At 34.3% G+C, this 24,578-nt stretch overlaps 1 protein-coding gene and 1 long non-coding RNA gene across 2 annotated transcripts in view; one reads left to right on the forward strand and one right to left on the reverse strand.

Annotated features, from left to right (window-relative positions):
- MACROD2 (mono-ADP ribosylhydrolase 2) overlaps positions 1-24,578 on the reverse strand; it is a 2,426,984-nt gene that overhangs the window by 1,366,040 nt on the left and 1,036,366 nt on the right. The window lies entirely within an intron of this gene.
- On the forward strand, positions 20,040-24,040 carry LOC103103748 (uncharacterized). Its single transcript, XR_001626525.2, has 2 exons — positions 20,040-20,591; positions 22,935-24,040. It is a non-coding gene; the product is annotated as an uncharacterized LOC103103748 (long non-coding RNA).

Here is a 24,578-nt window from a genome sequence, read left to right on the forward strand (position 1 = left end):
TTATCCATATTTTTCCCTCTCCTTTCTGATTATTCTGCTTTAATGTGTTTTTTTCTACTGAAATATTTATTTTGGTAACTAGGAAGGATAAATTCAGTCAAGCATAGCCTCAATCAAAGTATGCTCGGTACCCACTAAACTGCGGGTTGCCCTTTCTGAATGAACTGTGGTACTGAACAGAGTATAAGATCTGAGAGATGAGCTAATTCTGCTGTTCTATCCCTTTCTGCCAAGCATTGCTAATCTTCCGAATAAAAGGTACTTCTGATTTCACAATGGGAAAATGTATAATTTTTCACAATAATAATCTAAATGGTTTAGTCAACATATTAAAGCTTTTTTTCTCCCAGCCTCATAGCATGCTCAAAAATGTAAAAAAAAAAAAAGATTATTATATATTATAAGGAAATGGAGAAAAAAAACAAAGAAAGGATAAGGGAAGAATGGATAAATTGTTTTCCTTAGGGGCAAAATCCATGTTTATCCTTCAGTCTGTTCTATTTTTTGTCAACATCAAAAGTTCAATTTATAGAAGGTTTTATGATTTAGTTGAGCTCTTTTCATAATGACAGTACAAGAAGTTATTACCTTCATTTTGTAGATATGGAAACTGAGAGATTAAGTGATTTGATCATTGTCATGCAGCTAGTAAGGGCAGAGTTAAGAGTTGAAACCAGGTCTTCTGATTCCACTGGAGCTCTTTGTGTCATGCTGTTTCTCCTACACAGATAGTTGATCACTGTTATTAGAGGGAATGGATAAAATTCAGTAATTTTAACTCCTCTAATGGACCCCTGGACTAAACTAGCCTTGATATTACCTATTAGCCTTTTAGTATCTCAGCATCTGACTTAATCTTCTTGTGGCTTTTAAGAGTTAGCTGATGAATTCCAACTATTCATCTGGAATCCTGCCCTGCTGAACTTTCAAAAAATCATTCTACAGATTTAAAGTGGTTTTTCTACATTGACCACTTATAGCTTTAAAAAATTTCCATGTTAGAACTACTTCCAATGTTTGTTTTTCATTTAATTTTATTTTTTTCAAGATTACATGTTGATGCAATTTTTAATAATTGATTTCTGGTACTTTGTGATCCATGTTCTTTCCCTCCCTCCCTCTCACTCTTCTCCCCTCCTCAAGATTGCCATCTTATTATTATACGAAGGTTGTATGTGCATTATTCACATATCTATGTTTGTTATGCTGTGAAAGAAGACATGGATATCACTTACACTAGAGAAAAATTACTAAATCTGTACACTTATTAATGCGGGTTCTACCTCCAATAATGTAGATCTTGTCTTTGTTCTTTTAGCTTTCACATAAAATGGCAGCACCTTCCTCTAAGTCTTAGCTACTAATATAAAATGTTAATTATAATTCAAATGGATACTAACATATAATTAAACAAAAAATATAATGTATATGATGGAAAGAGTGCTGGACTTGGAATTAGGAGAGGCCTGGGCTTACATGTCACCTTATGATTTTAGGCATACCACTTAACCACACTGAGACTCATTTTTATTAGCTGTAAACTGGGGGTACGGAGGAGGGATGGGAAGAAGAGGGAGAACATGGATCATAAAATATCAGAAAGCTATTACTGAAAATTATATCAATATATAATCTGGAAAAATTAATTAAAAATTAATTTTAAAATGGGGGCTGTGCTACTTGCATTATCTGCCTCAAGATTGTGGTGAAGAAAAGTTTTTGGAAATCTCCAAGTATGAAATACATTTAAACTATTATTAAAATATGATGTTTTTATTCACAGTAAAAGGCTTTTCTTGTTGCTTTTTTTTTTTTTTGATACTGATATAATCAAGACATTCTTCTGAGTTAAACAAAATCTCTTTAGAAATGGGATTCTGTCACTGGAAGGTTAAACTTGGCCATTCAAGGAGAATCATAGTTTTACTTTTCTTAATCAAATCAACACCTACTTAAAATCATTGTCAAAGAAACAAAGTTCTGTTGGGAATTCCATGGGGAATAAGAAGTGGTAATCTGTAACATTTTTTAATTAGGGGGAGATAAAGTTCAATTAGGATACAAATCTAGAACTAATGAGTAACAAGGGATATGGGGATGGGGAAAGATTTGGAAAAAGAAAGAACCTAAAAATTGGCCCTAAAAAAATAATTGACCCTTAGCCCTGGTGGAAATTCTGTGTGTTTTCCTAAAAACGTTACTACATTTTGTTAGTAACCTCTACTGTCAATACTTGAATTAAGATATCATGGTTAGTCCAAGAGGTTACTAACCTAAGCCTGCCCTATTAGTAAGTATAAAGAGACAATAGAGCCGCAAAGTATAAATGTAAATAAAGTTAGAGTAATAAAGATTAATTTGAAAGAGAAATTAGAATTTAGGAGCAAAGACTTAGAGAAGTATCAGCTTAACACAGCACACACACACATACACACACACACACACACACATACACACACACACACACACACACACAGAGCATTATCCAAGTAGGAGACTAACAAAATTAGAACAAATAGACACTGACGACTCCATGAGAGAACAAGAAGGCAATAGAGCCAGGGGGGAACAATAGGCCTTAGATAAGTAGAAAATTTGAAATATAACATTTAATAAAAAGAAATATTTTTTTTAAAAGAGCATTTAAGTGAGCAATTTTAGGAGGCTTTAAAAGGATGAAGTGTTAACATTTTAATAGGGGGATGATACAATCATCCCCTTAGAAATATTCTTTAGAGATCAGAGAGGATATCAAATAAGAGGGCCCAGGAGTGATTTTATTATGGTTATATGCTCTTAAAAGAAGAAGGGAAAGGATATATTAGAAAAGAAAAGTGGAGGAATGGGAATGGGATATTTCTTATTTTACATGCTTAGGGGTACATATTTGTACATATACAAATGAGGAAGGGGTTGGGAATGTTGCTTGAACCTCACTTTCAGATGAACTGGTAAATTCTGATATAGAAATACATTTAAATCAATAAGGAAACAAGAGGGAGAAAGATAAATGGGTTGGAAAAAGAGAATCTAAAAAAATTTAAATTACTGTTAAAAAAATAAAGAGAAGGATCTCTTGTAGATAAAAGTGAGAAGAAGGGTGTGCTGGACATTGGAATGACCTATTAAAAATATGTGGAGGTGGGAAAGAGCAGAAAAATGTTAGGGAATGAATAGCTAATAATCAATTTTGTCTAGAATGTAGGATAATGAAAAAATATGATAGTTAAGACAGGATCATGAAAGATCATCAAAATATAAAAATAATAAAATTAGTTAAACAAAATTTCATTACTCCCTCCCACTTTCCCTTTTCAATGATTCAGTTCAGTCAAAGAAGTTCCACTTGCTTAATAAAAGAATGAATAGATTAAAAGACTGGATATATGGTCTCGTTCCATCTCTGTCATGGATAACAATAACAGAAATAATAACAATGATAACAATAACAACCTCTGCTTAATTGCAAGTTTCTTACACATTTTTCTCTGGAGGTAAGGAATCTCAGATTCCTGGAGGTCAAGTAAATTGCTCCACATCATATAGCTTCTGGATCTTAGAATCAGGCTCTTTCTTCTTGCTGGCTGCTACTAAATTATCATTGGGGAGTTTTAGGCTTCATCTGTTTTCATATTTATTTACAATAATGATTATAATAAACTAAAAAATTAAGGGAGTATAATTTGAATTTCACCTAATTTTTAGAAGAATGGGGAAAATCAATATTTTAGGAACCAAACTTTTTGGAAAAACCAAGAAAGCAACAAAATTAAAGTTAATGTGGATATAAGTGTACATGTCTAAACATATGAGCACATTTAAATGCATCCAACTGGATAAACAAAATCTCTTTGTAAATTCACAGTAAGAACAAGTGAAAGTTTTTGAATATGACATTTCAACTACAGGATTTAGTTGTGTGTGTCATATTTTAAGAAAAGGACTAATAAGCAAAAGAGTGACCAGGAGGGTTCAGAGCCTAAAGATTATGCCATATTAGTAAAAGGAATGAAGAAACGTTGGTCTGGAGATGAGAATATTTAAGGGAGGTAAGACTTGTCTTCAAACATTTTAAGGATTATTATATGGAAGAGGCATGTGACTTGTTCCACTTAGCCTGAGGTCAAAATAAGAGTAATGAATGGAAGTTGCAAATTGGTAAATTGAAATGATGTCAGGAAAATATTCCCAACTATTCCAGCTATCTTGAATTGAAATATGCTTTTAGTGAAAATATGATTTCCTTCTTTCTAAAGGTCTTTAGCTTAAAACTGGAATACCACTTGTTGTAGATATTGGAAAGTGAATACTCAGTCATTTACAGGACAGGTAAACTCTCAGGTCCTTTTCAATTCTGAGTCTACTCATCACTGATTTAGTGATTCTGTGACATGCCTAATAAGACACTGTTAGCATTAGTTATCATCACCTAAATTCAGACAGGTTCATGCCTTTAGCAACTGTCTTATACTAAAATTTTATGATCTAAAACCAACTTATTTATGAACTCATCTAAGACCTATGGGGTTGGCATGATTACTCCTTCTGATCTAAATTTTACAACTAATTCGTTAGCACACCCAGTCACCAGTAACTAGTGTCACACCCAATTAACATTCCCAGATAGTTTTCAATTAGCCCTGGAAGCTTCAACTATTAAAAGACAACACCACAGTGGCACAGTAATAGGACTTCTTCTAGGGTGGCTAATTTACTGTGACAACTGACAGGAGGGAAATAGTCCTATATAAAATTTTCCTTTCATTATTATCTTGACCACTTGCTAATATGGCATCTCCTTAGGGAGTCTGACTTAAATCACATCTTTAGATAAGCTATTTTATGATCTTATCTTCCAATTGTATGTTTTAAAAATTAGAGTAATAGCAGTTTTTATTCTGTCATAAGTTGTCAATGGACAACTTGATTACATTGGAAGAGAAATCACGGGAAGTGCTTTGTCACCACCTGGCATATTAAGTAGAACTCAAAGCTGGCTAGAGATTATAAGCCAAGCAAGCAAGGCTTTCATTAACTACACAGTTGTTTGTACAAATACATTCATTAACCATCCTGGATTCATATATTATAAAAATGATTAATAAAAAAAGATGGCACAAATAAGGAGGAAATTATGGTATTTCCTTAGCTGTAGTATAAATGAAACAAATATCAAGAAACACTTAGGACTACTCAAAATGGGCTGGTCATGTAGCAAGATAATGAGATAACTGATAGTCAAGGTTCATATGTCAAGAGATGCTGAGGATGTTCTCTAGTACAACAGAATGACCTACTATGACAGATTTAAAAAAAGACATAAGCAAAAGTTTCATAGGATGACTTGTTAGAGAAGGCTTTCATTGTGCATTAGTGGAAGACACACGTTAATAATATAAGTATATCGATGTGTTAAAGGATTTCTTTTAAATTAATTTAATTTCTGAATCATGAAATGCCAAGGAATCAAAATTTCAGGTCAGAAGAAATACAAGATAGATTAAAATACGCTGCAACATATAACAAACAACAAATGATATATTTTTAAAATTATGTCAGAATTATGTATGACCAGCAAACATTATAAGCCAAATCCCTGCGCAAGGAGGGATAAAAGAAAAAAAAAAGTTCATAGCTTCCAAAACTTAAATTACAATGAAATAAAATACTGTAAGCCAGTTTATTTAGGTTTGTTAGCAGAGTGCAGTGCCTAATGAATATATGCTTAATTTATTGTGACATTAAAAAAATATAGAGATGGTATCATTATCATGCCAATATCATTCAATACTGTGCAAATTAACTATTATTCTACTTTGATACTTCAATAATCCAAAGATTCCTAAGATTTTGTTATGTAAAAAAATGACAAAATAAAAAAGTCCATACAATTCTAAATTCTTTATATCCAGAAACCAGATTAAAGAGAAAATGAAGGCAAGTATATTTTCTCTTAATTTCATAAAAAATTAATAAAATATTTTACAATAGTTTTATAACATCTAGATTCTATTTAATTTTGTAATGCCTATATTGGTTGAAGTTTGTCACATGATAGCATAGAAAAAAGAATCCATAATGAGCACAAAATGCTTGATATTTAACCACAACATGTTTTTCCCTGAAAAATAAGAAACAAAATGATAATGGTCATCAAATTAATTAGCCATTAGTCAATAAACTTTGAGGACATGGTAGAGATGACTATCTCACAAGGAAACATAGAAGAAAGACAATACATCTTGTACTTCTTTTGTTTTTGCTACAGTGCTTGATACTACATAGATTGCTTGATTTGATTTACAGATACTAAGCACATTAAATGTGTTCTCAACAACAGTCCTGTACTATCTCTATTTTATAGATGATGAAGAAAAAACATTATTCCAAAGAGTTCTACTTTAATATCCACAAAGAACCAACTAAGCGAATGAAGAATGCATATTATTCAGACTGTAATATGCAGTTGGAAGAATAGTTCACTAACCTGGTGCATATTATCTGGAAAGATATTGGGGATAGACAGTGAACAGTGGTTCCTAAATTGACAAGAGTGGGTTGAATTTTCTTTTGAATGATTGCATAATACACTAATGACCTTAAACTCTTTCTTTAAAAGTCTCATATTTTTAATATCAATGTTTTATTGTAGAATACCATAAAGTTTCAGACCATCTAAAAGACAAATGAAAGGTGCATAATTAGCACAAGTAAGCTATAATATATTACAAAAAAAAAAACCCAAACAAACAAAAAACAGTGCAGGGGAAGTGATGTAAAGGCTAATATTAGAGAAATATTTGATATGTTGTTTCTTGGTTAAGTAACTGGATCAAGAAACAATACAATACATGCAAAGCCTGCATGCTACATTGGTATCTATGTAATATCAAAAGATCATTAAGAAAGCATCAGGATATAGGATATAAACATTATATATTTGTAAGAAGACATATAAGAGTTATATAGTATGAAAATTTGTAGGCTGAAAGGATTGTCTAGGCATAGAAATCTAGACAACTATGTTATTATTCAAGACAGTTAAGTGACTTGTGACTTGCCCAAAGTTGAATAGTCAGCAATTAATAAAACATTTATTAACTGAATGCCTAGATTTCAGTTACTATTATCTCTCTATGTACTAACATCAATTGCTTCACTCAACTATAAATTTCCAATTTTACAAAATTAGAAAAAAACAAGTCTCCTTCCAAAATGAAAAGTGTTTTCTTTTAGTGGTTTGTTTATTTGTTTTCAGTTGGTCCTATAACACCATAGCTCTTTGGTCATACCTTCAGGACTTCTGAGAGGGGAAAACATTTTAATACAAAAACCATGGAAAATATTTTAATATCAAAACTGTTAATTATATATGGTGGACAAATAAGAACACAAGTTCTCCTTCTTTCATCTTTATTTAAAAATGAATAAGTAAAATCCACAATTAAGACTTTGAATTTTATGAGTTAAGTAGAACCACTTTATATTTTATTAAATTTGGAAATGAAAAAAGTAAACAAATTCAACCCAATAAAAGAAATTCTTTTATATTGTATTTAATCTGAGGTTTTTCTACTGCTTGTCCCCATTTTTAACATTGTTCAAAATTTAGGATTTCATTAGCATGGGAACTCTCTCTTTTTAGTACAACAGATCACAATCCCACTACAACACAGTAGGAAGTGTTCCAGTTTCCAGTTTTCTACAGTTGAAAAATCTTATCACCCTGAAGTGACTCTGGTTATGAACCTCTCCACACTTCTCTGGGCTGATCCTTAAACAACACACATACACAATCCATCACTAGATGGATTTCTTCTTTCTTGTTAGGACCTGTCTAAGTTTGTGCAACACAGGCATAAGGCTTTGAGTTCGTGGTCACTTCTACCATATGAAGAAGTAAAGCATAACTTAAGTAGATCTTTTATATACTGCACACTTTGCAGCAAAATCAGTCAACAAGCATTTCTTAAATACCTGCTGTGTAAACACTTCCAAAAATTTCTTTAAGAAAAATTCAGTCCTATTCTATGACCTACATATAACTGTTTTTCTTTGGGGTTTTTTTCCCCTCTAATCCAGGAGTTCTTAACCCCAGATGCTTAAATAGATAGATAGATGATAGATAAATAGATATAGATTATTATATTTGAATATTCTTATCTTCCTTTGTAATATCTTATATTTTATTCATTTAAAAAAACTAACTCTGGAAAAAGATTCATAAGTCTTCACCAGACTTTCAAAAGAATCCATAACACAAAAGTTAGTAGCATCTACTATAATATCTCTTTACTAGGATAGTCTCTCTCCCAATCTAATAAATTTGTTAAAATAAAATGGCTATATACCATTCTTTATTCCCTTTTAGGTAATAGGTTTTAAACAACAACAAAAGAATAGTTTAAGGAAGTAATTTTAAAACATAACATTTGACAATCCACATGTTATAAGCACCTTTAAGTGATAATTGACTATATATATATATATATATATATATATATATATATATATGTATATATATATATTTAAATGCATACAAGAAAGGACAGCGAGGTAGCTCAGTGGATTGAGAACTAGGTGTAGAGTTAAGTGATCCTGGTTCAAATCTGGCTTTAGACACTTCCTTACCCCCACTGCCTAGCTCTTACTGCTCTTCTGATTTGGAGCCAATACATAGGCAAAATTTTTGTTGTTATTGTTATTGCTTATTTGTTTATTTTTTACCAAAAAAAAAAAGGAAATCTCTGCCCTTAGAAATCTTGCAATTTAATGATGGGAGGCACACATGAGGTGGCAGGAAAATGGGAGTTAAGAGTAGAAAAAGACATCATCTCATTCCATAGAATTTAAAGTAGTCAGAGGGGCAGATGAAGAGTAGAGTAAATAATGTGCATGGTACAAATTTAGCAAATATATCAAATTTAACAAATCGATAATTATTTTTATCTGTGACTTATAGAAAAATTAGGAAAGGTTCCTAATAAAATAAGGAAGTAAAGTTGCAATCTGCTTCCCTGGAAGAGGTAACTATATTGATGAGGTCATATAGATCTACTGAAGTACTGAACTATAATGAAAAGCACAGGTACTAAAAAAGCTTAATATCTAGGCAATGAAGCATAACATCAATACAGATTTTTGTGGACAGCTAATGATGAAACACTGTGTTGATCCAGCTAACATGTTAATAACAAGTTGTGGCATTCTGTAGGAGAGAGATTTGAGGTAAAAAGCAGCAGATAAACTCAGAATGCATACTAATAGCCCAAATCCCCAACTTCAAACAAACTGAAAACATTAATTAAAAACTCCAAGTCATCTTGTCTGTGCATGGTTCTTATTACTTCAAATGCATTGGAATGGAATTTTAGTAACACAACCAAACTTTATTTCCTTTGGAAAAAAAATCAGATGGCACTGTTACACCCTAATTTTTCTATACTTGATTATGAACTCTGGCTTATGTAATCAAATAGAATCAGACTGATGTGAGACATAGCCAGCAAGTGGCTGGATCTAAGAAACCAAATTTCCATTTTCTTTTGTTTAAGTTTCCAAAAATCATGCAAATTCCACACAATTAGTTAGAAACAAGGGTGCAATCTGATACCTTAATGGCAGAGTAAAATTAATTTGACAGAAAGAAAAATAGCAATTTATTAAAATCATAGCCATTGGCAAGTTACAGATACTTAAAGAAGAAAAAAATACATCCTAATCCACCTATACATACAGGTCAGATTTTGCAAAAACCTCAAAAAACAAAAAAGCATGCTTATTGCTTCCAAATACTTTTTTTTAAGGGAAAATCCTATTTAAACAGCTTCAGGATTGGTCTCATATAAACAACTGATACCTAGAACCATTATTTAGTCAAGTCTGAGGAACTCTGAATTTTTTTTTTCAATAGACAGCTCCATTAGTTTATACCACCTTTGGCATTTTAGTTGTGGAATCCCAAGATATCAGAACTGGAATGCCAAATCAAAGGCCATCTAGTCCAAACCACTACCTAAAGAATAATAATATTTAGAATAAATCTGCCAAATAGATAATTCAGTCTTTTCCTGCAGACTTCTAATGAAAAAGAAAGTATGGAACAAAGGCTATGACACTCACTACCTGAATGACATCACATAAGTCACCTAGTCTCTCAGTTATCCGTAAATATCTATAAAAATGAGAAGTTTGGATGAGATGGTTTCTAAGTTGTTGGATTTTTTTCTGTTCCTAATCTATGAGTATCTCCTCAGGCAGCCATTCCACTCCTAGAAAAGTCCAAGTGTTAAAAAATAAATTAAAAAATGTATAAAGTATCCATTTGTCTCATTTCAACTTCCACTCACTACTTCTAGTTCTATGCACTACATCCAAGTTATGAAATTTAATCCCACTTTAGGTCACAGCTCTTTAGAGACTTAAAGACAGATAACATCCCTCATGCTATTCCATCATACACCCATCTTCTCCAAAATCCTTTAAGTATTGTCAATCTTTTCAATTTGTCTTCTATATGGAATTAAATCAAAGCCATTCATGATACTGGCTGCTCTCTTCTAGACCCTGTCTTTTAAGGTCAATGTCCTCCCTATTAATATTGAAATTCTCTGAGATCTGTAGCTTGATTTATAAGTATTCATTAAATAATTAAAAGTAGCAAGCTGGACCTACACAAACTTTCTCCTCCAGATTCCCCAGAAAATAAGCCTCCATTTCCTCTTACAAATCAAATTTATGCTATTAGTCCCTTTCCAAAACTCCTTCAATTGGAGGATTTCTCCTCCACTTTAGCTAAGAGACCTCTCTTCAGAATGCAAAGGAATCACCAAGGACAAAAGGCAAGGTTCTGGACACCAGGAGTCACAAGACCTTTAACATAACTTCAGATAAAAGCATGTCTCCTCTTCACTTCCCTAATTAACTTAATTCAATTAGAGAGTGATTTCAGACATTATACCAAAACTCAACCTTTTTAAACCCAAAATTAATCTTAAGATACCCCAAATAAAAGGGTATGAGCCAGTGTTAATTTTTCACACTATAAAATGGCACCCAGAGTTAAACACAATATTCTATATGCAACTTGACAGAGACAGAGCACAATGAAATTGATTATCTCTTCACTCCTGGATATTTTACTTTTTAATGACTTATAAGACTTACCTTTTTTGGTTGCCAAGGAATACTGTCACTTCATAATGAGTGCAATTTACTAAAATTCCTAGACTTCACTTAGCAAAACTTCTTTTTGATTTGTATGATATAGTAAACATTTAAGTTCCTATGATGTGCCAGGCACTGTGCTGTTTTTCCTCTCTTTTATATTTGTGAAATCAAACTTTTTGAACTAAATATAAAATTATATTTATCCCTATTAAAATTTATTTTATTTTATTTGACTCAATATTATTCAGCCTGCCAAGATATTTTTGAATCCTTATTATCATCCACTGTGTTAGCTATCTCTTCCAGTGATGGTGTGATCTGAACATTTGATTACCATGCCATCTCTGCTTTGATCCAATTCATTGATAAACTGCTAAGTAGTACAGGGACACTAACATATCCCTGGGGCACTCTATTTTATTGCAAGATGATAGCAAGCCTTTAATGTGTTTCCTTAGCACTCAACTATCCTATGTCCTAAACTATCAACTTCTCTGAATTTCACACTCTAGAAAAATAATTGCAAATTTTGACAAATTAATTTTAAACAACTAAATGCCAATCCTTTAGAACTATATTTCAACAGTTCTGCTGAAGTTAAAAATGGGGGGAAATTAAATTATCTTAGTATTCTTTAATGGCATTTCAGTTCCTCAGCTTGTGGTTGAACAGAAAACTCAGAATAGGCAATGAGGAAATATAGACTGATGGTAAAGGAAAACAAGATAAGTTCTTCATGTGAAAATTAGATGTATGTTTTTCTGGCACATTATGGACCAGATTCCAGGTTATCTATGGATTAGATTTAATGGTCTGTGAATTCCTTTTCACCAACAAAAGTTGATGATTCTGAGAGTTTAGAAATAGAAAATATGGGAATAGAGACTGGCTATCATGATGGGATTGGATATGTAGATTTATAAGTGATCTTCTTGGAAATAATCTTTAAATTCATGGGAGCTGATGAGGTTATCTGGGAAAAAAAAGAATATTGAGAGGAGAGTTTCAAAATACAACCTTGGATAATACTTATAGATAAGTGTGTATTTTGGGTAATAAGATAGCAAAAAAAGATTGACAAAGATGGGTCAGAGAAATAGGGAAAAAACCAAGATAGAATGGTTTCCCAAAAACCCCAAAAGGAGAAGGTGGCAAACAACATCAAAAGTAGAAGAAAAGTTAAGAAGAATAAGGGTTATGAAAAGACTATCAAAGTTTTTAGAAATTCTGAAGAAAGCAATTTAAGTTGAGTGATGAGGGCAGTTGCCAAATCACAAAAGGTTCAGGAAGCAGTAGAAAGGAAGGTAGTTTAACAAATGAAATAATATTTTTCCCTTTCAAGGAAGTGTATGAACCAACTATTCTTCACTCTCTGAAAATTTCTACCATGCTTTAGCTGCCTTCTTTCTGTACCCATGACCTCCTTCCATTGGTAAGTTCTTCTCAGAACCTTCATTTTGAGAAAGGGCTCAAAAGAGGAATGCTCACTACTTTGTAGCCATATGTCCACATAGAAATCTTCACATCCCCTTTCCTTCCTTTCATATGTTATTTTCTCCCCATAGAATATAAAATCCTTAGGAGCATAGACTCTTTTCTTTGGGTACATTTATATCCTCCTCCCTTGGCAATGTGCCTGACCTATAGTAAACACTTAATAAATGCTAATTTGATTTAACTTAAATTTAGCTGAGAAAGGGAAAAGAATTATAGAATTATGTTTTTAGAGGAGAGTACATATTGGGAAGGCTTTTTTCCCCCCAATGGCAACAATTGGAGATGTCTGAACATAATGGGAAGAAAATGAAAATTAGGAGAAGAGATTATTGAGTAGGAAAAGTGCTGGGGAAAGATGGAATCAAGGATACATGTAAAGAGATTGGCTTTAGAAAAGAGCAATTAGCCTTTTCAGAATTTAAAAGAAAAGAGAAAATGGGAGGGGGAGTATCAAAGAGTTTCAAGAAGAAGAGAAAAGAAGAGGTGTTCACAGAAAAAAGGCCTTATTTTTCTCATTAGAGCAAAGTTTCTTTATCTTTTTGTAGCATAGATCCTGGCAGTAACATGAAATCTATACATTCTTTCTTAGAAGAATGTTTTTGAATGCAAAAAATAAAACACAATTAAAAAAAGACAAAGGATAGTGAAATATAATTATATATATATATATATTTTTTTTTTTTTTTTTTAAGTTCACAGACCCCAGGTTAAGAAATCCTCTTTTGAAGTATGAGGAAAGGTACTTTTTTCTGAGACAGTAAGGGTAAATGTAAGGGAAAGTATAGCATCCCAAGCATATTCACATCTATAAAATAGAGATGACTGTATTATTACTGTGTCTCCAAGCATGAGGCTTTACCGATAAGGTTTGTGAAGGTAACCTTGACCTGATCACGAGACCTATTGCCCAACACAAGTCCATTAACATGTTCAGAGACTTGCCCGGGAAAGCGCGGTTATGTCCTACACGCCCAAAAGGTGTTCCCTCTACCTTGCCACCCAATCTTAATTGTCTATACTTTGTGATGTGGTTACTACGTCCTTGGGAGTACCGCCCAAGCAGGACATGAATAAATTCAGAGGCAATCCCATGAACTTCCTCTTGGCCTTTCTCCCTTCCATGGAGCTCCACTGGGCTCCTCTATGACTATGTCTCTCTCTTCTTGACCTTCTCCTTCCCCGAGGCTGGAACCATCTCGGCCTGCATTCTCTATCTTAATCTCCTCAAACACCTTGTATTCCATTATCCTCATTTTCCACCTTAAGGAAAATCATAGGGGTTGCCTGCCCTATCCTATCACTGATTTGTCCGTGTCTTTCATTTCCACCCTGGTTCTCGGTTCCTACCTCTCCTCGGGTCCCATCACAAAGGTGAGCCCCTTCCCTTGTGGGACCCTGCTGGTCAGGGAAGTTCATTAAGGAAAACCCCACAGAAAGTTAAGAAGAAAACAGAAAAAGAGGCTTGAAATAGCTTTTGTGAGGGGGAAGGATATGAAATTAGAGAGAAACAAAAGGTTGGCACTATTACAGTTCAGGCTCAGCTGAAATGACATAACAAAATTTGTAATATATCCACTTGGTATGATTTTATGACTTCCCCCAGCTCTACTAAGCAGCATGTGAGAAGAAAGAGAGTAGTTATATGAAAGATATGATAAAGAGTTGGAGTTTGGCAATGAATAAATACTGATTGGGTTATGGATAGGGGCAGAGTGGTGATGAAGCAAAGGGTTTGAGAACAGAGGACAATAGAGAAGTGAATTGATTAATAACTGTTATAAACAAAAGCGAATCTTGATGGGTTTATAATAAGTTCATGAGCATTTATTAGGAAAGAGAAAAATAAGGTTTTGTATTATTATTCTAAAATGCAAAGTTTAAATTCTTTTGAGAGTGATTTTAGGTTAAGAAACATGCTACCTCTCTGAATCCAGAAAGTGAACTGTTTGGAGAAGGCACCATGAAGATGCCTCCACAGGCACTACACCAGAAGATCAAGCATAAACTTTGGGATGTGGTGATTTGAACTGTGTGGGGTTAAATGCATTTGTTTTGTATGTATAATCTTATCCCAAAGGGGACTGTCCCCTAACTGGCTTTTTGTCAATGCACTTAGCAATCATTAGCAATCATTGGTTTTGTTCTCGTTTCCTTTTGTCCCCAAATTATTGTAATTTCAAATTTGGTTATGTTCACAAGATCCATTGGAGAGACTACCATGGATCCCTGGGAGGAGGAATGTATAATTGAAAATGTTACCCTAAAAATGAACTACATTTCCCGGGAGCCTACTGACTTCCTGTCGTTGACTACTTCCTGTAGACAGGGGATATAAGGTGGAGATGTGGAGGATCCCATCTGTTTTTGATTTGCAGAAAGTATGGTGGCGATGGTAAGGTGGGAGTTTTGAAATGGCTAATCAGTCCTGGGCATGTGGTCTTGATGTCCTCTTTATTCCATGATTTCTAATGATCATTAATAAAGCCCTTAAAATATCACATTTTAACATTTGAGATCTAATTTTAAATTTTACAGTTTCCAGCCTTTCTAAGGTAAAAATCTAGCTCCCTCCCCACCAGCCTCTGCTTTTCAGAGATGAGAGATAAGAGTTCAGAGAAAGAGACACCCTAGAGAAATAGTCACTTCAGAGAGAACAGGAGCAAAGAGAGCATTTCAGCTTCCCTCCCTGGTTTTTCAAACCTAAGCTCCTCCCCCGCATCCTTCCATTTGCCAATAACTGACCATCTGACTTCTGTGACACCCTCATGCCATCAGATCAGACATGTGACTCTGTGACCTCTCTGTCCATCCACTGGGGTGAGTCCTTTTCAGGACTGGACTTAGATGGAGGTCTCCCTGACTTTAGGGGATACTTAGGAAAGGAAAAGAAGAAAAATAAAGTCAGAATAATGAGAAAGGCTTGGAATTCTGAGTTTTTGTCATTGTTTCATATACAGAAACACTTAAAAGATCAGTTTTAAATCCAGAAGAGCTATTTGTTAAAACCATAAGTCCATTCTTCCTGTAAGGCAGTCAACTGAATTTTCATTCATGTAAAACATATAATCAGAATGAGTATTTTAGTGTTCATATGATGGATATGTATGTATACATAAAATGGTGTAAGGATATGTTTATGTATATGTGCATATAGATTATGTGTGTATGTATGTATGTATATATATATATATTATATATATATATATTTTTTTTTTTTGAATAGGAGGTCAAAGGTTCACCAAGACAATTCCAGGCTCATCTAAGTGGCTCAATGGGTAGGGAACCAAGCTTAGAGCCTGGTAGTTTTAGGTTCAAATCTGACCTCAGACACTTCTTAGCTATTTCACTCTGGGCAAGTCACTTAACTCCAAATTCCCAATCCTTATTGCTCTTCTTCCTTGAAACCAATTCTCAATATCAATTCTAAAAGAGAAGGTAAGGGTTCAAAACAAAACAAAACAAAAGATAATTTCAACTCATCTATAGCCATAGAATGCTCTGAAAGGAATAAACATTTAGTAGCTTGAGTGAGAAAAATTAATTTTAATGCTTGTATTTGTTAATTTTTATTATTAATCTGTAATATTCTTTCTTTTTCTGTTTAAACCTTCCCCCACCTCTTTGCAAGGCTCAAAAGAGACCTCTCTCCAGGAGAAAGTCATCACATCACACATTCCAAAGGCTTGGGCTGGACCTTTTCTGTTTATATTGTAAACAGAAGCTAACCCAAGATAGCCTAGAGACTTAATGTGTCCTTGTTCCCTTCTTTAAAGTTTGGGCCAACCTGATTTGTGACAGATAAATTGCACTAGAGAAAGCCTGACCCAGGAGGATTTCCTTGTGCAGATAGCTGAAAGCTGTAGAATCTCCTGGTTAGCCTTTGCTCCTAAGATAACTTCTGTCTCCCTGCAAAGATGAAGTAATCAGGAGGAGCTGGGAGCTCTCAGCACACCTGCTCATTTAATATCCACCAATCAAGATGCTCTTCTCTTGTCAGCAGAGCTCCCAGTGATTAGCTTTCAGAAACACACCTAGATTTTCACTGGCCTTTAATGTCTCTTTGATCACTGAGAGAGATGACTGACCTCAATTAATTATTGTCCTGCATGATTAATAAATAGATTTTTCATACTCAGGAATTGTCTCAGAATTTTATAAAGGACAAGAGTAAAATGATGAAGTCCAGTTGTGGGCTTCATCACATAAATAAAAGAAGATAATCTTTCACTATTTAAGAAGATGATCCTTTGAGCAGGTTAAATAATCCTATCCAAAGCTTCCTGGGAACATCTTTATTTTATTAGATAATATTCTTTTTGAAGTCTCAATTTTGTTATTAGAAGTAATCTACTTACTTTTGATTCCATTGATCAAGACAAGAGTAAGAAATGGAATGGTTGTCAGTCACAGATCACTTTAAACAAAAGCCAAACTAGAAAATAAATATTAATTTTAATATATTTTCTAGGGAGAGACCTGAGGGTATAATAGGATACTGTGCCACAGCATTGAGTCGGGAAGATCTAGAGGTAACTGTGACACTGTTTAGCTGTTTGATTATGGACAAGTCATTTAACTTCAATGAAGCTCAGTTTCCTCATCTGTAAACTTGAGATAATGATACACCTATGTAACTATTATGAGGCACAAACAAGTTAATATTCATGAAGAACTTGAAAATTTTAAAATCATAAATAGACACAAAACATGAACTGGATATGCCAAATGTGTTTGGAGTTCAATATAAATTTCAACTATTATTATGTAATATCTAAATGGTGTCAATGAACTCTGAAAAGAAATAAATACATTACTTTTTTTGCCCATTTATTAATTTATAAATTAAGGCTATGAATTTAAATATGTACATTACCACAATGACTTGCATAAAGTATGGTTTGGACATGTCAACCCCTCAAGGCCTACCCAGAAAATGTTCAATGCACACTTATGATTACCATTCAAACTGTTTGAAAATATTTGTCTTTTTAAGTATGTTCTTTATCTAAAAATTTTGGGTAATTAAGGATTTTTAACCTGTCAGGATTCACCTTACTAATATGCTATCATATCTCTTTTGTAGTCCAACTCTTATTTCCTTTTCACTTTCTGATCATAAATATCTAACCCAAGGTAAGGCCTTATTCAATGTAGTCCAAAAACCTTCAATCAATCCCAGCCTACATTGTATTCAAACTATAGCCCATTTCAGCTGTCATTTCCGAATAGCAGTGATTTGCATGAAAAGAGTTTATTTAATTTCTTTATTTCTTTTAAGGTAAAACAGGTTCAAAATTGCTGTCATTCATGTTAAGAATACAAGCTGTCAACCCTTTAAACAGCAGGTAAGGCGTTGGAGGTTGGAATTAATTAGCATTTAGAAAACCTACTCACTATATGATGCCTCTGTAAGAAAATGTTTGTCCTTCCTTGAAATGAATATAACTCTTAAAATTAAGAAGCACAACAGGCATGATATAAAAGCATTTACAAAATGCATTTTGGAATTGAGGAAAGAGGAACATGTTGCTCTTTCTAAGAAAGTATGCATGTAATTCAGGGAAGCAGTGAGTTAACAAATATTTTGACTGTTTTTCTTAAAAACCTTTCTCACTCTATTTATGGACAGCAAACTGATTTCATGTGTAATACCTGGGCCATTCAATCTCTAAGCACATACATGTCTCCAATGTTATTTTTTAAGAAATGGCTATCCTGTAATTTAACCTCTAAAATATCCTGAAAGGGAGACTATTTTCCAAAAGGAGTATCTTCCCCATCTCAGAATTCTTTTTGAGGTTCTTGTTGTTGTTGTTGTTGTTGTTGTTGTTGTTTTTTAATGAATATCTCAGGCTTACCTGAGGGCATACATTAACATCTTTAAAAAGTCAGGGCTTTACTCTCCCATGTTTCAGCACAGCACCAAAGTGTCAGTAATCTGATATAAAAAAGCCTCTTTAAGTCATATATGGTATTTAATTTATATGATGAACATATTTTAAAAGTATAAAAGTGATTAATGCCAGATTTTAATGGCATGGAAATAAGTGACCATCTGTCTATATCCAAGAGTAAGGGGGGCATAGTATTACATTATTATTGGGGCATAGGAAGAGAAGGGATAGAGAGGCTAATTAAAAAGCAATTTATTATTGCCTAAAAGCAATGTCTAAATGTTACAATTGAATTGCCTCAGTACTCAAGTTTAGGAAAAGGTTCATAATAACAGTGGCCATTACTCATGTTTATACAATAAGAACTTACTGTCTCATCCCAGAGAGTTACAATGGACAACCAGAGAAAGAATGGGACAGAAAGTTAGAAACCTGGAGAAACTCCCATGAAAACCCTGGTCTAAACCTACCACTAATGCTTCTATCTCTCTTATGGCACTTCTCATATCATCATCATTTTTGTGCTTGTTTAATCTTCTTAACTAGATTGATAGTAAGCTCCTTAACAGAAGGGATTTCATTTTATTCAACTCTGTAACATCTGCCTCACCTATATTAGTGCCTAGGATAGGGCCTTTGACATAATGAGAGATGTAACTAGCTGGAATCTCTCATGGAACAAATTATGCTTGTGGGGTGAAAAGTGATGGCCCAAAGAATAGTTGCACTTTAAAGGTGCTCTTGAACCAAGGTGGAGGTGGAACAGATTTTCTAGAGCCTAAAGTCCTGGTAAGGCAAAAGATTATGGGGATATTGGTCACTCATTTGAGGATTGTGCACAATAAGTACTTCTTGAGTCAGAGCCCAGAGGCAAAGTCCCATTAGCTGCAGGCATAAAATGAGATCTCAAGAAAGATTTTTTTAAAATGTATAAACAGAACAAGATTTCTGTGTAAGTTCTCCTAACTCAGTCTCTATGGTCTGAGAGACCTTTCCTTGGCCCTTGCAGGTGGAGGAATATTCATTAGTACTTCTAGGAGAGAAAAGAGGAGAGTAATAAAAGAGTGTAGAAAAGTTCTCCTGTGAACATAGATTTTTTGGGTCTTTCCTACCAGGAGCTTTCTATTCTTTTAAGACTTTAGGCTACTTCAGGCCAATCAATCAATAATATTATTAAGCATCTTCTATGTGCCAGGAACTGTGCTCCATGACAGAAATACAAAGACAATCTAAAATAGGGGTCCTCAAACTATAGCCTATGGGCCACATGCGGCCCCCTGAGGCCAAAGATCTGGCCCCCACCACACTTCCAGAAGGGGCACCTCTTTCATTGGTGGTCAGTGAGAGGAGCTCTATGTGTGGCAGCACCACAAAGCACAGCATCACTCAGGTAAAGTACTACTTCCTATGACATAATCCTTTATTCTGAGACAAGAACGAGGTGCCACGCAAAGGATTATGTGGCTGCACAATGGAAGACGTCATCACCATGAGCAACAATCTGGGGGAGGGGATTCCACACCGTGTATCCTGCTGCCCCATATAGTGGTGGCAGTGATGGGCCTGTGCAAGGTGTGGCAGGCCCATCACAGCCAGTGCTGCAGCCTTTGCTATCCCAGACAGCAGTATACAGGTTTGATCATAGATGTTTTTTATAGTCTGACCCTCCAATGGTCTAAGGGACAGTGAACTGGCACCCTGTGTAAAAGTTTGGGGACCCCCATGGTCTAAAAAGTTCTCTGACCTCCAGGAGTTTACAATCTAATGGAAGACACAATAAGCAAACTACTTTGTACAAACTATATAAAAGATAAATAAGAAATAACCAAGTAAGGCACTAAAATTAAGAGGGGTTAGGAAAGTCTTCCTATAGAAGATGGGGATTTAGTTGAGACTTGAAAGAAGTTAGTAGACAGAGATGAGAAGAGGGAACATTCCAGGCATGGGAGACCACCAGAGAAAATGTTTGGAGTCAAGAGATGGAGTGTCTTTTCCTGAAATAGCCTGGAACCAGTGTCAGTGGATCAAAGGGTATGTTGTAGGGAATAACAAGTAAGAAGGCTGAAAAGATGAGGGTGGGGGAGGGATTAGGTTTCAAAGAACTTTGAAAGCCAATAGATTTGCATTTGATCCTGGAGGTGATAGAGAGCCCCTGAAATTTATTGGGTATGGAAGGTGGATGACATAAGCTTGAGAAGGGGGCATGGCTTAGGGGAGAAGATGAGTTCATTTTTGGACATGCTGGTAAAGACTGCACTTATTAAAAGGAAGAGGTTGATTTAGAAAAAATAAAGGCAATTAATAAGTACTAACTGATTTAATTAGTAACAAGTCACATTTCATATTGAAAAATTAACTGGAAAATGATAGGGCAAAAAAATAGATAAGGGGCACAGAGTCTGACATTTTCTCAGTTCAACAGGTATGGTTATTAACATGGAGGGGGTGCTTAGCAGATAAAGTATGAGATTGAAGTCAGGAAATCATGATTTCAAATATTCTCTCAGGTACTTATTAACTGCATGACTATGGATAAATAATTTAATCTCTTCCAGCCTCATTTTTCTAATCTATAGAATAGAGAAAAAGATAGTATCTACCTTTGATGGCTATTGGACAGATCAAATGTGATAATATATGCAAAGTACTTTACAAACTTAACCATGCTATATACATGGAAGTTTTTATTATTACCAGTATACGTTGTTTCTCTCTTTTCCTTCATATTTGTCATTTCTGTAGGTATTTCTATCAGAGCAATAATGACATTTATTCCAGCTCTGAAATAAAGAATGAATGAGAGATTGGAATCAATTGACAAAGAAATGATTTTTTTTCATCATGATTTTTTTTTCCTCATGCCTTCACCAAATCAAAGTCTGACATCTCATCATGCTATAGAGAGAACCCTGCTTCCTCAAAACTGTTCTAGCAGGAGACCAGCTAGAAAGGCATCATATAGGCCCAATAATGCCTATACATTATGATGATGTTTTCTATTATATTTCAACAACCTGTTGTGCAAAGCCTTTAGAATGCTAAACTAAGAATGCTCAGCCAAAAGTGAAACAATCTTTGTCCTCAAGGAGATTATTTTTTTAGCCAAAACACATAAATCAGTTGTGATTCATAAAATAAGATTAGTAAGTTTATAACCTTAAAAAAAATAATTCAAAAAAATTCAGCTGAGATGAAAAGAGAATTGGGTGCTCTAGTAGCTTGTAGGATAGAATCTCAGAATTGGAAGGCAGTTCAGAGGACTACTAATTCAACCAATAGTATATGGGTTCCCATAAACTGAAAGGGATCAGGGTTCTGAGAAGGAAGGAAGCCTTGGTATTTTTAGTTGTACTGGGGGAAGTATCTCTTCTAAATCAAGTAAAATTGAAGAAAGGTTGGCTGGATAGTAATGAAGGAGAGTAGGACAAATGCTTGGGAGGAGCAGATTGGTAAACTCTCCATTAGAGAGAGACTGGGAAAGAATTGCCTTTACAGAAGACGGGGAGTATGTCTTTTCTTCTTTGTTATTTGGTCAGGCTAGGATTAGAGTTCCCACCCCCTTACCAATGTACAGCTTCACTGAAAAAGTACACTATTTATCTACACAACCAGCCAACCAGGTCACTCTTCAGAGTGCTCAACCTGAGACCCAGACAGCTAAGCAGAGTACAAGGGCAGGACAGTGTTCCCTTCACACAAGAAACAAAGGTAAGCTTAAGTAAATAGACAATATCAAGGAAAAAATTAACTCCCAAATGAGCAAAAGTTAGAAAAAATGCCTAGTGCTAGAAAAAATATCTCAAGAAGGATGATGAAAATACAAGATCAGAAGAAGACAGCAATACAAAAATGAAAACCTGAGAAGCCTAAAAGGAAAATGTGAAAGGGTGTCAAGCACAAAAAGAACCCCTAGAAGAGCTCCATAAAGGGATAAAAAATAAGATACTTAGAAGAAAAATTAGCAAAGAAAATGATAGGAAAAGTCAACAGCTTTGAACAAAAACTTACTGAAGAAAAAGGTTCTATTAAATTTATTGTTGGTCTGAATGTTTAATTTGGTGGTCGCTAGGGATTTAATTTCTAAATCCCCAAATGTATTACTAAAGTAAAATGTGATTTATGATTCTTTATTTTTACAATAGCGGAAGATATTAAGAAAGAGAGGAAAGGGGAGAGAGAGAGAGAGGAAGTGCTGGATTCCTCTGAGACAGGTAGAAATTCCAAGGCACTGATCATGGGAAAGGAGTCTCAAGTTGATGGACTTTTCTCAGAGGTTAACACCTCCAGAAAGGGCAAGGAAAGTCAGCCTTTATACTCACCATGGTGACTATCTAAAAGGAAGTAGTCTGAGGTCTCTTGCACTTTCTCCTCCAGGGGCCAGTTCCACAGCCAAGTGTCTTCACTCCAAGTCTGAGTGTCTGTCTTCCTTCCAGCTCCGAATCAGTGTCTTCCAGTCCAACTCTGAGTGACTCTTCATCCAGTCCAACTCTGAATCTGAAGATCTTCACTCCAAGCCCTAGTGACTGATTGAATCCCAATGTGTCTCTGTTTCCACTATTTAAAGACCTTTTTTTGTTTGTATCACCTCCCCTAAACTTTAGGTCTACCAATCACAGCCCAACACTCCTCTCCAGGACTACCCACTCTTTCACGCATGGGTCACAGGCCTCCCACTCAATGTATGAAATGGGTGTTCATACCTTTTTGGTTAATTCACACCTTTTTGTAGTTAGTTCATACCTTTTTGTGGTTAAAATGAGTAGATCTATTTTATGTACTGGGTTTATACCTTGGGGATTAGAATCTAAAAATAGACAGGGGATTACAATTTAATCTTCACAATAAAGGAAGAGCTAAGTACCCTCATTGTTACAATCAGGGGAGAGCTAAATCCAATCTGCACAGTTCCCTAAGGAAAGAAAATACAATACTGCAAATAGGAAAATAAAACCCTCAGAAAGGAGTTATAAAATCACAAAGAAGGAAATAGCTTCCTAAAAATTAGAAATGGACAAATTGAAACTAATGACTTCATGAGACAGTAGGAAACAATGAAGTACATTCAAAATAAAAAAAAAGAAGAAGAAAATTAGAAATCTCTCTTTGGAAAAAAAAACTGACCTAGAAAATATAGATCTAGGGCAGATACTGGAATGTCTAGAAAACTGCCCTAATGTTCTTGAACAAGAAAGGGGAAGTAGAAATGGGAAGAATCTACTGATGCTGAAACATATCCCAAATTAAAAAATCCCAGAACTATTATAGCCAAATTCCAACATGCTAAGCCAAGGAGAAAATACTACAGCCAAAAAAAAGTTTTTTCAAAAATTGTGGAACCACAATCATGATTACATAGAGCCCAGTAGTTTCTGCATTAAACAACCAGATTACATGGATGGAATTTGATATTCTGCAAGGAGAAGGATTTAGGCCTACAACCAAACATCACTTATCTAGCTAAACCAAATATTTACACTCCAGAGTAAGAAATGAATAATGAAATAAAGGTATTCTAGGCATTCCTGACAAAATAATCAGAGCTAAAAAGAAAATCTTATGATCAAACTCAATATCCAAAAGAAACATAAAAAGGTTAACAGGAAAAAAAAGAAAGACAACCTCCAGGGAATCAGTGGGGTTAAATTAATAACATTTCTACATGGGGAAATGGTACCTAAGATTTCTATTGTACAAGATACCTAAAGTACTCAATATACTTAAAGTAATCAAAGGAAACAATGGGGTTAAGCTGACTAAATTCCTTGAATGAGAAAGTGATAACTAGAAGACTTAAGGTATTTTTGGGACAAATCATACTTAAGATATTTTGAGGTAACCAAGGGAAACAATTGGTTTAAACTGATTACATTACTAGTAAGAAAGTAATAACTAAGTTGCTTAACATATCTTGAATTAGCTAAGATACTTAAAGTATTTAGGATATATAGGATATTGAATATACTTAAGAACTTTATCACAAGTAGAGCAATGGAATAGGAATATATATATATATATATA

The sequence above is a fragment of the Monodelphis domestica genome, chromosome 1 (assembly GCF_027887165.1).
Source record: "Monodelphis domestica isolate mMonDom1 chromosome 1, mMonDom1.pri, whole genome shotgun sequence".
Lineage (NCBI taxonomy): Eukaryota > Metazoa > Chordata > Mammalia > Didelphimorphia > Didelphidae > Monodelphis > Monodelphis domestica.